The 14,618-nt window shown below is 43.5% G+C and overlaps 1 protein-coding gene across 1 annotated transcript in view; it reads left to right on the forward strand.

Annotated features, from left to right (window-relative positions):
* The first annotated feature begins 2,567 nt into the window (after window positions 1-2,567).
* The window catches only part of LOC123761036 (scoloptoxin SSD14), a 33,014-nt gene continuing 20,963 nt past the window's right edge, over window positions 2,568-14,618 (forward strand). The window contains 1 exon segment of the mRNA XM_069339360.1: window positions 2,568-2,862. The gene's annotated coding sequence lies outside the window, so the exon portion shown is untranslated.

Consider the following 14,618-nt stretch of genomic DNA (forward strand, 5'->3'; position numbering starts at 1 on the left):
TCAACTCTCAATTTGGAGATCCTTCACTTGATTCCCAGGCGGGACAGAAATGGCTGGGTAAGTTTCCTTCACCTAATACCTCTGTTCACCTAGAAGTAAATACTGTAGGTACCCAGGAGTTAGTCAACTGGTGCGCAGTTGCATTCTGGGAAAGGTGTGCATGTACTGGTATATATGTATGTATATTATATATATATATATATATATATATATATATATATATATATATATATATATATATGATTCCTGTCCCTGACAAAAACGAATTAAAATTTTTACAAAATCATTATAAACTGTAGAATTTCACTGGGCTAGTCACCGAGGAAAAGGTATTCAGGCACCACAATGAAGTAACTATCTCTAAATCAAATAAAAATGCCACCAACACATGACTAACACACTGTGCTATCTTAATATTAATACATATTAGATCTCAGTGCTCAGCAGTTTGCAAGAAATGAGCTGCCAAACATTGAGATGCCTGGTGCCTGTTTCTGGCACCCCAGAGTACTAGTCTCCGGACAACCAAGGAACAAACGCCCTGCAGCTAGGTCTGTATTGTTGGGGTATTACCTAATAGTATGGAAATAATTTTAATATGGTCGATAACAAATGTACTGTAGTTATATTATTAAAATTTCCTTACAAATGGGTAACACATTGAGGTGCCCAGAGACTTAATTTCGTGACAAAACTCCAGGTAGGTGTTGCATTTTTAGCTTCCATTTTAGTTTCATTTTATAAAACAATGGCTCCTAAAATAATCATTTTTAGATTCACCATTAATGCACAAACTTCTTACGTGTTCAAAAATAATACTTTATCCAATCTGTGTTTTATATTGATACAGTCTATTGATACTGTATTAATACAGTATATTTATTTACTTGAAGATCCATTGAGTTTTACAATATTTTGGTGTATATGCTATATACATTTTAGTACTTTGGAAACCTACAATTTAAAAAAAAAAATTATACTCACAGCATCTCAGGCAAGTCTTAAAACTAATGTAAAGAAGTACACTATACTGTACTGTACAGTACAGGGAATTTGCAGTGATTTTGTATGGTTTGACCAAACCTGAGAGTTAGTCATCTGTCGTGGGTCGAATTCTGGTGGGGTTGTCGCTGCTGGCTAGGAGGTCAAGATAAGTGTAGTTTAAAAGACTTCCAGTCTCTGACAATGGTAAACAATAATACCTTCATTTGAAAATAGCAAAAACATACGTTGCTAGAACATACTGTAATTTACATTCGTAAACCATTTTCAGGTTCAGAAAGTCTGTTAAAATTATCGAGGTCCCCTTTGCCAATACTAAGTGTCATCCAAAAAGCATTGTAAAACAGCCCAATATATTTTAATATATACAGTATAGCTCTTCCTACTGAAGGTGTTTTACAGTGGTGTGGTCACATCGTGCACAAGATGTTCGACAAGGCGCATTTTTCCATTGTCAAAACTGCATACTGTGTACCGTTAGGTTAGGTTGGGTAGATTGAAAAGTATATTCTCAAAGCCTTGTGTACAATGTGACTTTTTATCCACTGTACTGTATATAGGGGCAAATTAAAAAACAAAACTCTTATTGGATATAGTACAAACACACACATTTAAGCAATACAGATGACAGTAAGCATATACTGTAGTGTGCATTAGAAAATGATGTGTGTGTGTACAGCTGATCATGCACTTACCACCAAGCTCTCAAGCCAAAGAAAATCATGCTCAAGACCACACTAGTCTAGCTATCCAGAAGCACTGACGTCCAGGCTGGCTCCTTCCACCCCAAGAACCAGTCGCACCCCAACATCCAGACAGGGAAAGTGGTTTTAATTTTATGTGGCTTGGTGTATGGCATAGCCAGATGGGTTCTGGTCTCGCCATAACTCTTCTTCTTCTTGTTCTCCAGGCTTACCATAACCCTAGTCTTGTTAATTAAGTGATAGGCACTTCTAGTGACATCCATCCTTTTCCTGGTTATCATTTCACTTTCATGCATCACAAGCATGCAGAATTTTCCTAGTGTTTCTATTCCCCCTGGAATACAACTACTGTATATTGGTGTTTCCTTGTGTCCCAACCCCATGGAACACTACTATATTGGTGTTCCAACCCCATGGAACACTACTATATTGGTGTTCCAACCCCATGGAACACTACTATATTGGTGTCCCAACCCCATGGAACACTACATTGGTGTTTCTTTGTGTTCCAACCCCATGGAACACTATATATTGGTGTTCCCTGTGTTCCAGCTCCATGGAACACTACATTGGTGTTCCCTGTGTTCCAACCCCCATGAAACACTACCATACTGGTGTTTCTTTGATGTCCTATTCCACGGAGCACTACCGTATAAGTGCTTCCTGAGTTCCAGCTCCACGGACCACTATGGGGAGGGGGGGGTCTCTGGTCTTATCGTACATAACCGTTTCTGATACTTTTCGGTTCAGTACACACAAAACCAGTTCATTCACATATAATATTACACAGAGGAACCCCTTCTTATGCACATATGGGGTGGTTAAAGGGGCAGTGTGCAGGATATAAGCTCAAATAAATGTATCTATTCAGGTGGTGCGCTTGATTATATTTTGGTTATAATATAAATACCAGGTATGTAAGTTTTGTAATAAAATCCTCTGTATTTTGTTATAATAATAATGTTAATGTGTTTGGTTTTATTGTTATTATTATTGTGTGAAGTGTTAATAAAGGTGTGTGGAGGCTGGTGTGGCAGTGGTCGGTGGGCCGCCGCAGGGAGCAGAGGTGCGCATTGGTGTGGACGCCGCGGCGCCAAGTTGCCCGCTAAGTTTAGACAACGTTTTCGGGTGTAAACACTCGTTAAGTCTCGCCTGTGTGAGTATAAACTGTGAATGATGTCTTCTTGTCACATGCATTATTAGAAGACCGTGTGTAGCGCTTCACGGGGTATATATATATACATATACTTAGAGGTGTATATAAGGGGGGTAGAAATAGCCTAAGCTACTCTATCCCTATGAGATTTATTTCTTTCTTATCTCAATAAACATACTTGAACTTGAGGTGTATATCGCGTCTCGGTATACACCTATAGAGGTGTATACCGCGTACTGGATATACTGTACATATATTGAGTTTACTCTAGACCTGGACTGATCAACCAACAAGTGTCGGTAGATCAGTAAGCTCTTGTGGTGGCTTTAATAAAAATTCTTGCCGTTATTATGCCTTAAACCCAACACCAGACCAAAAACATATATGGCCGCCCGCCTCGATAGGTTTCCTGCCCAAGACTATAATATGGGAAACCATATCGTGTGAAGGTGGTGGATAAATTCTACTTGAATTACCAGAGGCTTGCCACCTCCAGTGGCCTCGATGGGGGACATGAAGCCGGCAACTTAAATTTGACTAAATTGGAAATGGGCCGTTGGTGCATTTACTATTTGTGAGCCTGCAAACTCGAGCTATTAGCTCTTGGACTCATTCTAACTGATCTATTTGTCCTTTATTATGTCTACTACATATATATTTCTCTCTAACGCACGCACACACCTCCCCAGGAAGCAGCCATCTAACTCTCAGATACCTATTTACTGCTAGGTGAACAGAATGAAAGAAACTCTACCCATTTGTTTCTGCCTGGGCCGGGAATCAAACCCAGGCTCTTATGGCCTACGACCCCCGAGCGCTGTCTACTCAGCCGCGAGGCCCCATCAAGAGAGATGCACATCATCTTATTAGTGAGCCAGCGAAGGTCTTAATCTGGCGTTTGCGGCTATACTTTTTTTTTAATTGTTGAACGGTGATGGTCAATGATTTTATAATTCAGCTAGGTTACTCCCTTTTACCTGAATTTACCTGAGGGCGACTCTCTCTCTCTCTAGTGGTCTCGACGAGGACAGAAGTCGAGGGGTTGTCGAAGGTCCCCCCACATTTGTCCTGATGATCTTCAGTATTCCTATTTTATGTTTACTGTTTTCATAGTTTTGCACCTACAAGTGTTGGCTAGACGTCTCACTATAGCCAAGCCCAAGGCTGTTTCCATGTGGTTACCTGTTCAGTTACTGGTTAAACCTAACGGTGCTTAACTTTAGAACGCCATTCCAATGTCGCGCGCACGTGTGTGTATTTTAGTATTTATTCCTACAGTTCCTGCAATCTATTAGCTCTTGGACCCCCGCCTTTCTAACCAATCTCTTTTTCCTCTGTTATGTGTACTATATATATTTGTAACACGCACGCACACTTCCACATGAAGCAACCCATACCAGCTGTCTTAATTTCCAGGTACTTATTTTCTGCTAGGTGAACAGACGCATCAGGTTGAAAGAAACTCTACCCATTGGTTTCTGCCTCGACCGGGAATCGAACCGGGCCCTTAGGACTACGACCCCCCGAGCGCTGTCCACTCAGCCGCTAGGCCCCTGTACTCACCTAGTTGTGCTTGCGGGGGTTGAGCTTTGGCTCTTTGACGGCCTCTCAACCGTCAATCAACTGGTGTACAGGTTCCTGAGCCTACTGGGCTCTATCATATCTACATTTGAAACTGTGTATGGAGTCAGCCTCCACCACATCACTGCCTAATGCATTCCATTTGTTAACTACTCTGACACTGAAAAAATTCTCTAATGTATCTGGTTGATACCTGGTTGATACCTGGTTGATGGGGTTCTGGGAGTTCTTCTACTCCCCAAGCCCGGCCCGAGGCCATCTGTGGCTCATTTGGGTACTCAGTTTCCACCTGTGTCTCCTTGTTCGTGTTCCACCCGTGCTAAGAGTTTCTTTGTCCGCCCTGTCATTTCCCCTGAGAATTTTGTAGGTGGTTATCATGTCTTCCCTTACTGTTCTGTCTTCCAGGAACGTGAGGTTTAGCTCTCTTAGCCTTTCCTCGTAGCTCATACCTCTCAGTTCCGAGACAAGTCTAGTGGCAAACCTCTGAATCTTCTCTAACTTTGTCTTGTTTTTAACTAGGTATGGACTCCAGGCTGGAGCTGCATACTCCAGGATTGATCTGGCATAAGTGGTATACCAGGTCCTGAACGATTCCTTACGCAAGTTTCTGAAGTTTGTGTGTGCGTGCGTGTGTGTGTGCGTGCGTGCGTGCGTGCGTGCGTGCATGTGTGCGTGGTTAATGTTTTCATCTGATTGTTCTTGCTGTGATGCAGGACGAGGAAAAACATATAACCTAGACAAAATACAACTTTTAAATTCAAGATCACACCCGGCTTGATATTCAAGGCCACACAGGCAGGCCAGCCAAGGCCTTAAGACCCTTGCAGGATGCTCTTTTTACAAGTAAAAAAAATCTAGCGAGAACTGAGCCCCAGCTCATGGGTCCGGCCTATTACATATCGATCGGCAAGTGTGATGATTCCAGATACTCTTCTACTATCCGGAATCATAATTTAGGACTCTGCCCAGTGTTCTCTGTTATAAAGCAAGGACGCAGGCCACTGCGCTACAGGACTCAAGTTATTAAGTCATGTTGTGTCATCAGAGCCGCCTTCAATTGACGGTGAAATCATTTAACCATCCCGTAAGGGAAGGGAACTATCAGGAGACTGAAACCATCAACACTGTCACTCTTCTGGTAATGAAAGTGTCCAGCAGCTGGACACCCTCATAGATACTCTCTCTTGGGTGGCTTAATCTTTATCAATCATCTCATAGATACTGTCAAGCACTATCCTCCCCCGCGATAGTAGGAACTGACGATTTAAATGCGAGCACAGCATGCAGTATATCCTTGCATGACCAAAGATCACATTCACTCCAAAAAAATACCACTTACGGGGCTATTCATGCCCCTGCCACCTTTTGGGTGGCGTAATCTTCATCAATCAATCACTTAATATTTACCTTGAATGTACCTCCATAGATGTTGGAAAGAGCTTAAGCAAAACGTATTAAACCCAATATAATTGTAAAAGACAATTTAGAGTTACATTTTACACGCACACACATAGGTGGGTGTCGACCGTGCCTGTCTGACAAGGACGTAACACAGGTTGGGTAACAGACAACCTCCTCATTTTCTTGTTTTGAAGGCAGCTCACGGCCTATAGTGTCTAGAGCGGCATGTGTGGCATTAGCGAAGTTGCCCATTCTGTGAGCAGTGCTGGAAGTGTCATGGAGGCACATCATGATATCTGTAACTCTACCCATGAATTCTTGTAGCTGAGCAAGTTACAACGGCGATGAGCTAATTACACAGTTTATTAGCATATACAGTACAACAGTTTATTTTGTTTTAGTTAGCTTAACTTAGTCTATTAAGCCCCAATCTGCCGCATGAGCTGTGTCAAAACAATCTCAGAATTACACATAAGATTCAGGAATTCAAACCAAAATTTCTTTCAACTAATCATGTGTAGACTTGCTTAAACTTGTTTATCAAACTGTGAGTTGCCCAGCTAAATAAGTTTTGGAGTTCAGTTTGAGCCTATTGTGTGCCTTTGTAACCTTTCCACTACCACCCACAGGATGAGTATGGGTGCATAATAAATGAAGTAAACTAAAGAATGTGTGTACAGAGAACATAAAAGGAAGGGCACAGTTGTTACACATGCCATTATTATGCAAAGCTTTTGGGCATAATGTGGAAAAACATTCAAACTAATAAACCTAAAATAGTTTAAAAGCAGATATAACAAGTAACGGACTCGTCTATCATTGTATTAAGCGACAGACAGTTGGAAAGACGGGGCCCAAGAGCTGAAACTCTGGTCTGTAAACTGTTAGGTAAGTACGCATTTCCATGGACACGCGCCCACGCAAGGACACGTAAACATATACTGAAGTTGGAACGTGATCCGTTCACACATGAACACGTTCATAACAGGAATCTACACCAGTTGAGGCGGGACCAAAGAGCCGTTGTTTAACCCCCGCAAGCACAACTAGGTGAGTACACACGTGTTTCCAGTGCCTCTACACACGAGTTTCCAGTGCCTCTACACACGAGTTTCCAGTGCCTCTACACCTACGCTGGAACACAGGACTACACCCAATGTTCCACAGTCAATTCATTACACCATTTCGTATAAGCTGCCTGTTCCCAGACACAATGAATTATTATTAATTACTTCTGTATTTAAAGAGCAAGTCCTAGTTATGTTTAAGTTTACCTTATGGTTCACGTACTTTGTCTCTGAGTGAGCTTCAACAAAAACTGATGTATATGAGGGTAGACTGTGCACCAATTCAACCCTAGGATATACATGCGGAAAACCCACATTTGAAGAATTAAGAGAATGCTAAACGCGTTTTCGGCTCAATTCGCCTTCATCAGAGCAAGATAGAGAGTGATGAATATATTTATACATACAGGCTTCCTGTCTTCGACAAACCGAATTATGATATTATACCCCTGAGTCTACAGTGAAGTTTGTCCATTTAAAATAAGCGAGCGTTGACCAAACGAGATTGGTTAAATGACGGGCTATGTGTGCAGGCCAAACAAGCACGAGCTAAGCAAACTATTGTAGCATATTAGTTTGTCGCTTGTTTGGTACAACCCTGCATCACGGGCAATTAATATTTTGAGTCTGAAAAATGATTGAGTATGTGCTTCAACTTTGTTGTGCTGCGCGTATTCGTATGCGTTGGCATTATAGAAAATGAAGGGTTTGAGCAGAGACTCTGGTAGAGTTGACATCCAGCTCAGAAAAAGGGTGTTATGTATTTATTTATTTATATATGAGAGTTCTTGCATTTTTGTACAGCCACTAGCACGCATAGCGTTTCGGGCAAGTCCTTAATCCTAATTTTCTCAGGAATACGACCCGCCAAATCGTTTAACAACCAAATACCCATTTTACTGTTCGGTAAACAGAGGCTACAGTTAAGGATTGGCGCCCATTAAATCCTACCCAGCCAGGATAGGAATCCAGGCCAAAGCCTCGCAAAACGCCAGGCATCAAACGCCTAGGGTGTCAACCCCTCTAAAAGCTTCCTGCTATACAACAAGGCGGCGGCAGCTTGAATGACCGGGTGCCGGCCGGAAGCTTACAGCCGGAAGTTATGGCAAGGTGAAGCACAATGGAGTGTGTGTCTGAAAGTATGGCGTGAAGGGCTAGAGAGGAGCAAAGACCACTTGTGGAAGAGATGATGGTGCTAGGACTGTTCTCATCTGCAATTCATCATGAGAAGTCGACAGTGAGCCATGGATGCGTCGATGGTCTAGCCATGGCGACATTTTCCCCCCTAGCTGCTAGATATTACCTCTCATTGTAATGGGCTGACATGTGTGTGGAACTTGTGAGATGCATCGTTGGTAGTATGGATGTGTTCTTATGAGGTGACTAATTATGGTCACTAGGATTGTGTAGAGACCAGTGGGGAAGCCGGACTGTTATTAGGATCATTAGGTAATTAGGGCACCAGGTGATGGTCTAACTCGTCCTAATCTTGTGTATTCACCTAGTTGTGTTTGCGGGGGTTGGGCTTTGCTCTTTCGGCCCGCCTCTCAACTGTCAATCAACTGTGTGTTCCCCTGCCAATACGGAGGCCTCTGAGAATGATACCTGAGCCAGTTGGTAAATACTAGTAAATGTGCGTTTAACATATGAATGATACAGAAGCAATATAGTGACAACAAAGTGATAACAACACATGCTACTTACATGATGGTGGGAGTGGAGATGAGAGAGATGACGGAATACTTAGCCCTGCTTCTGGGACGTCCGCCTCACACCTGAAGACAAACACACACCTCATTACTGTTTCACTAACTGTACACGCAACCCGTCTTCCTAATAGAACGTCATAATTTGACGTATTCTCTACCTAAGGCCAAAAATTGTCGTACTAAAAAATGGAAGCGGCTGGCGAAACTGACACACACTGTCCCGTTTTCCGTTTTAGGTCCTCTGGTAGGTTAGGATAAGGACATATTAGTACGACAGTTTCTTGACGTTGGGAAACCTTAGGAAGACGGGTTGATACACAAGTCCCATTGTAACACCTGGCAGCGCAACCCGTTCTCGCAAATTTAATAAGTCAATATTGACTTATTAAATATGTGCATAGGTGACATACTTAACATAATAGATACCCTTAAAAAGATTCATAGAAAACACCGACCTTACCTAACCTTGTTAGTATCTTAAGATAAGCATCTTATTGCTTCGTAATTACAATTATTACCTAACCTATAATAGGTATAGGTTAAGTAATAATTGTAATTACGAAGCAATAAGATGCTTATCTTAAGATACTAACAAGGTTAGGTAAGGTCGGTGTTTTCTATGAATCTTTTTAGGGGTATCTATTATGTTTAGTATATCACCTATGCACGTAGTTAATAAGTCAATATTGACTTTACGAATTTGCGAGAACGGGTTGGGCAGCGTCACATAGCCGAGGCGCGCCCATACACCGGGCCATCCCATTAATCTTGGAGAGACAATCACAAGGTGTCAATATTGTACTTTTGAAACATTCTTTGGTAGGTTTTGTTAGCTCACACCGGATGTGTTGACTAAAATCTTTACAACTCAAGTAAATATATGTAAATAAATTACACACACACACACACACACACACACACACATACACACACACACACACACACACACACACACACACACACACACACACACACACACACACACACAGGACGCTGGTGGCTGGGTGGACAGCACTCTGGTACGTAATCTGGATACTTAGCCGATGAAGCGAAGACGCAACTCAAACTTCTCCATGCCAACATCGGAAAGAAAACAACAGTAAAAAAAAGAAAATATGAAACTAAGAATAACGGGGAAGAAATTTGCAGTGAACGATAAGGATGTGTATCATAAACTCAGCTGATGAGTCAAACTGGTGTTGACACTAGAGCAAGGGGGGGGGAAGGGGGAACTACCGTAACTGAGAGGGGGGGAGGGGAGTGTCAAACAAGTGACACTGGCTGCCAGACACACAACTGACTTATCCAGAGTCAGATATCACTTCCCCCGTAGTCAGTGATGGTACCAGACAAATGTCAGAACTGAGAGGCTTGGAAATGACAACAAACAAGGGAGGCATGAGCGCTGCACAGTGCTCACAACAACAGATAGGGAAGACGAGGAGAGTCATTTTAAAATAGAGAGTCTAATGAACCCTAAATTCACTCTAATGAACCACAGATTCAGGGAGGGATTTTAATAGGGGGTCAGAGTAAAAATAAATGGAATGAACCGGGTTCCCAGGGCGTGAAGTAGTGGAGGCAGATAGTGTACACAGCCGCTGTGCAGCCTAAGTTTACCCGAGGTACATTATCTAGAATTTCCGAATTCTTATCGCATCCCTTTCCCTTGGACCCAGCGTGGCGTGTGAACCGCATCCCGCACCCGCTCTCTCGACCCGAATCTTATGCCTAGTGGGCTCAGTATAAATTATCAACGTTGAATCTACGTTATCAACGTTGAATCTACGTTATCAACGTTGAATCTACGTTATAAACGTTGAATCTACGTTATCAACGTTGAATCTACGTTATCAACGTTGAATCTACGTTATCAACGTTGAATCTACGTTGCTAACGTTAATTTGACTCAACCCCCGCAAACACAACTAGGTGAATACACAGCCGTCAAACTCGACCTCTGTCACTGAAGATCAATATATGATTTTGAAATTCCGCCTCCAGCGCTTCGAGGACCAATACGCAACGGTGATAGAGGTGATATTCAACGAGGTGACATGCAACGGTGACATTCTTCTTGCGTGGCGCCAAATGTAGAGGCTACAAGCCGGTAGGTAGGTAGGCAGGCAGGCAGTCGCTCCTGCCTGGCGCCTCAGGGCTTATCCTGTGAACAGGTGCACGTGATTACTGGTGCGCTGTATCACGCTGTCGGTCGTCACGCCTGCCGTCCCCTGCCCTCCAGGCGCCTCTTGCCTCCACCTCCTCCAGCTGCAGTCTAAATGCAGAAGAGAGATAACGAGTCAGCGACGATCTCGCCTTATCTCGTGCCACACTCCAACACGGGACCGAGGTGTGAAGAGCGCCATCTGTTGCAATCTGCCTCCCATACCACGTTGTACCACGAGCGGAACACCTTTGTTCCCCGTGGTACAAAGCTCCTCCACTGTGCCCCGGGGGGAACTCTTCCCCCCAGGTGGCTCCACCCTCGTGGAACTCCTCCCACGCTTCACTTCCCATATGAAACGAGGTTCCCAAAGGCGTTGCTTCTTATCGTCGGTGTTCCCAGTGTCAGGCCGGGGCTGCCAGATCTCTTCTAATGGTTCCCAATAGTCGAGGGGGGGACAGCAAGCCTGCTAGGCTGTATCCAAGTCTCCCTGGGGCAACTGCTGCCCTTCCTCAGGATGCAACCCACAACAGTTGCCCAACTCCCTGGTATCTATTTCACTGCTAGGTGAAAAGTGGTAGCAGGTGAAAGGAAACATACCCAAACGGCTCTGGCCTGCCCAGAGAATGAGACTCGAGACCTTTCGGCTACGAACTGACTCAACAAGTAGAGCTGAGGGTGGCACCTCATACCCATCATGTGAGTGATGGTGAACCATAGGGGTCTTGTAGGCAAGCTAGTGCTCAGTACTAACAAGCTAATTCTGTGCAATTACTCGCCAAAACGGTGCCAAAAATGACACAATAAGCTAGGATACTGTATAGGTATTCCCCGGTATTGTATACTATATGGGTATTCCCCAGTATTGTATATTGTTTGGGTAATCTTGAGTGTAGTGGGATATGTTTTCCTGACTGCCCCTGTCTAGACCGCAGCTGTCTGAGTACTCATCTGAATGTACTCGCCCAGATGGGCTTGAAGGGTCCAAGGTTATTACTGAGCTTAAGAGCAAACACGCGTCTGTATTTACTGTTTGTGTCTGCAGAATCGAGCTATTAGCACTTGTGTGTGTTTACTAGTTGTGTTTTTGCGGGGGTTGAGCTTTGCTCTTTCGGCCCGCCTCTCAACTGTCAATCAACTGTTTACTAACTACTTTTTTTTTTTTTTTTTTTTTTCCCCACACCACACACACACACACACACACACACACACACACACACCCCAGGAAGCAGCCCGTGACAGCTGACTAACTCCCAGGTACCTATTTACTGCTAGGTAACAGGGGCACTTAGGGTGAAAGAAACTTTGCCCATTTGTTTCTGCCTCGTGCGGGAATCGAACCCGCGCCACAGAATTACGAGTCCTGCGCGCTATCCACCAGGCTACGAGGCCCCCTAGTGTGTGTGTGTGTGTGTGTGTGGGTGTGTGTGTGTGTGGGTGGGTGTGTGTGGTTAGCCGGATAATATATAACAATAATTATATCCGTAAGATTTCTTGACGGTCAACAATACACATAAATAATATTTGCCCCCACTGCAGGAATTTCAAGATGGCGTCCACGTGACACAAGTGAGGTCCTGATATGCTTATGTTTGTGGTGCGTAGCCTTGAGCTTGGCAACTACCCGGGCCACACTTGTCAGACGCATGCTGTTGTGTGTGTGTGTGTGTGTGTGTGTGTGTGTGTGTGTGTGTGTGTGTGTGTGTGTGTGTGTGTGTGTTTACCGCAGTGATGAATGATGAGGCATGGAAGGGCGCCGGAGTAGGATGAGTGGTGTAGCGATGTTGTTTTGAGAATGGTTGGGGGCGCCTTTGGGGTCTGCCGAGAGGATGGGCAGGAGGCCCCCGAGTCATGCTTCTGTTCAAGTTCAAGTTCATGTTTATTGAGACAAGACAAAATACATCTCAAAGGGATAGAGTAGCTTAGGCTATTTCAACCCCCCTTCCAGGCCTCTGTGTGGTAGCTGACGTCGTGAGAATTAAGTCTTGGATTTAACACACAAATCATGTATGGTTGAGGATGTCCTCGGAAAGTAAGCATGTCGAGGGACGTGATTCACAATGTTATCAGCGAAGCTAATGTGAGTAATCACCGAGTTTCCTGGGTTGAGAATGAAGCTTGTGGGGCTATGTATATATATATATATATATATATATATATATATATATATATATATATATATATATATATATATATATACATCTATATACTCTACATGTGCTACTCTATACGTCAACTACACTTCGGCCACACATACACACCTGCTCCTCATTAACTACACACCTGGCCACACACCACGCCTATGTCCTGCACCTGTGTACTGGGATAGGAAATGGTATGATGATGGGTGTTGGGGTGATTACGGTGATGTGTCACCTGCGACACCGCCCTGCCCGCTGTCGTGTCTGACGCAGACAGCCGCACACACACACACACACACACACACACACACACACACACACACACACACACACACACACACACACACACACACACACGCACATACACAGTAAATACACAGTATACGACTGAGGGATATCCGAATAGATTTTGAGACATGATAGAAATAAACAAACCGTGTTACAGTTAAAAATTGCTGACAAATGACTGAATGATAGAAACAAAAATAGATTTAGCAAGAATTCACTGTACGAACACAATGATTGTGAGGTGAACAGTAAGTATGGTGATGACCTGACCTGAGATGAGGCAGGGTAACTATGTGAGGTCACCTTCACTCAGGCACAACACACAAAAAAAGTTACAGCCCCGCTCCTGTGCCAGGTAAGTTTACAATGGGCTCACCATAGCCCGTGCTACTTGGAACTTTTTGTTCCGAGTAGCTGAATCTTTAACAACAACATCTAGCACAACAGTCAAGCCATTATTACAACTGGATGTCGACGGAATCAAATCTAATTAAGTTATAAAATAAAAAAATACAGAAATGTAAATAAATGTAAATGTAACTAAAGTTCTAACTTTAGAACTGCATTGCAAGGGCGACAGTAAGGAAAACACATTAGTATTCACTGCTGGTGTTTGTTAAGCTGTGTAACATTAATAAAGCACAGATGGTGCAACTAGCCCCGCTGTCACTCAATGTGAGCGCTTCAGTGTTGAGCTGAACATGTGACTAACGCATCTGCTGAGAGAATCTCGTGAATAGAAATGAGACTCCATGTGGGAGGAGACGGGGAAGAAGCGAAAAAGAAACAGGGAAAAAGCAGGAAACCCCACCTCCATTTAAAACTTTGACCCAAATATCAGAATAACAAGGTTATCGCGAATAACCGAACTCAAATTACGGGCTCACCATAGCCTGTGCTACATGGATATTTCGTTCTGAGTAGCTAAACAGGAGGAGACGCACCACACGGCACATGGGAGACAGTAACAATCACCAGGCCAGTACAGCTGTATCCAAACAGCAAAATACAGGAATCCTTGAACGAACAGAACAAGAAACGGAACAATGGATAACATATAATCCTGAAGCTGACAGAACCTTCAAGTGACGGAGCAGATGAGAAGTAACCAAACTGAAGAAAGGGGTATCAGAGCTAAGTGATGATGAAAGATATATGGTGATGATAGAGGTGGGTAGTGGCCAGCGTATACTCAGTTCACAACCGTAAAGGCTGATTCCCACGGCAGGACAGACAAGGTTGGTCACTTGTCCCTTCATCTGATGAGAAAATAATTTGTATTATTTTCTACCACTTCCTGGGTAACCCCCTTTACTACGACTTGCTAAATATTATATAACCTGGAATCTGCCCGAAACTATTAGGCGTGTGGAGACACGGAGCTAGTGCAGATTAAGCCACGCCA

Source organism: Procambarus clarkii, chromosome 41 (assembly GCF_040958095.1).
Source record: "Procambarus clarkii isolate CNS0578487 chromosome 41, FALCON_Pclarkii_2.0, whole genome shotgun sequence".
Lineage (NCBI taxonomy): Eukaryota > Metazoa > Arthropoda > Malacostraca > Decapoda > Cambaridae > Procambarus > Procambarus clarkii.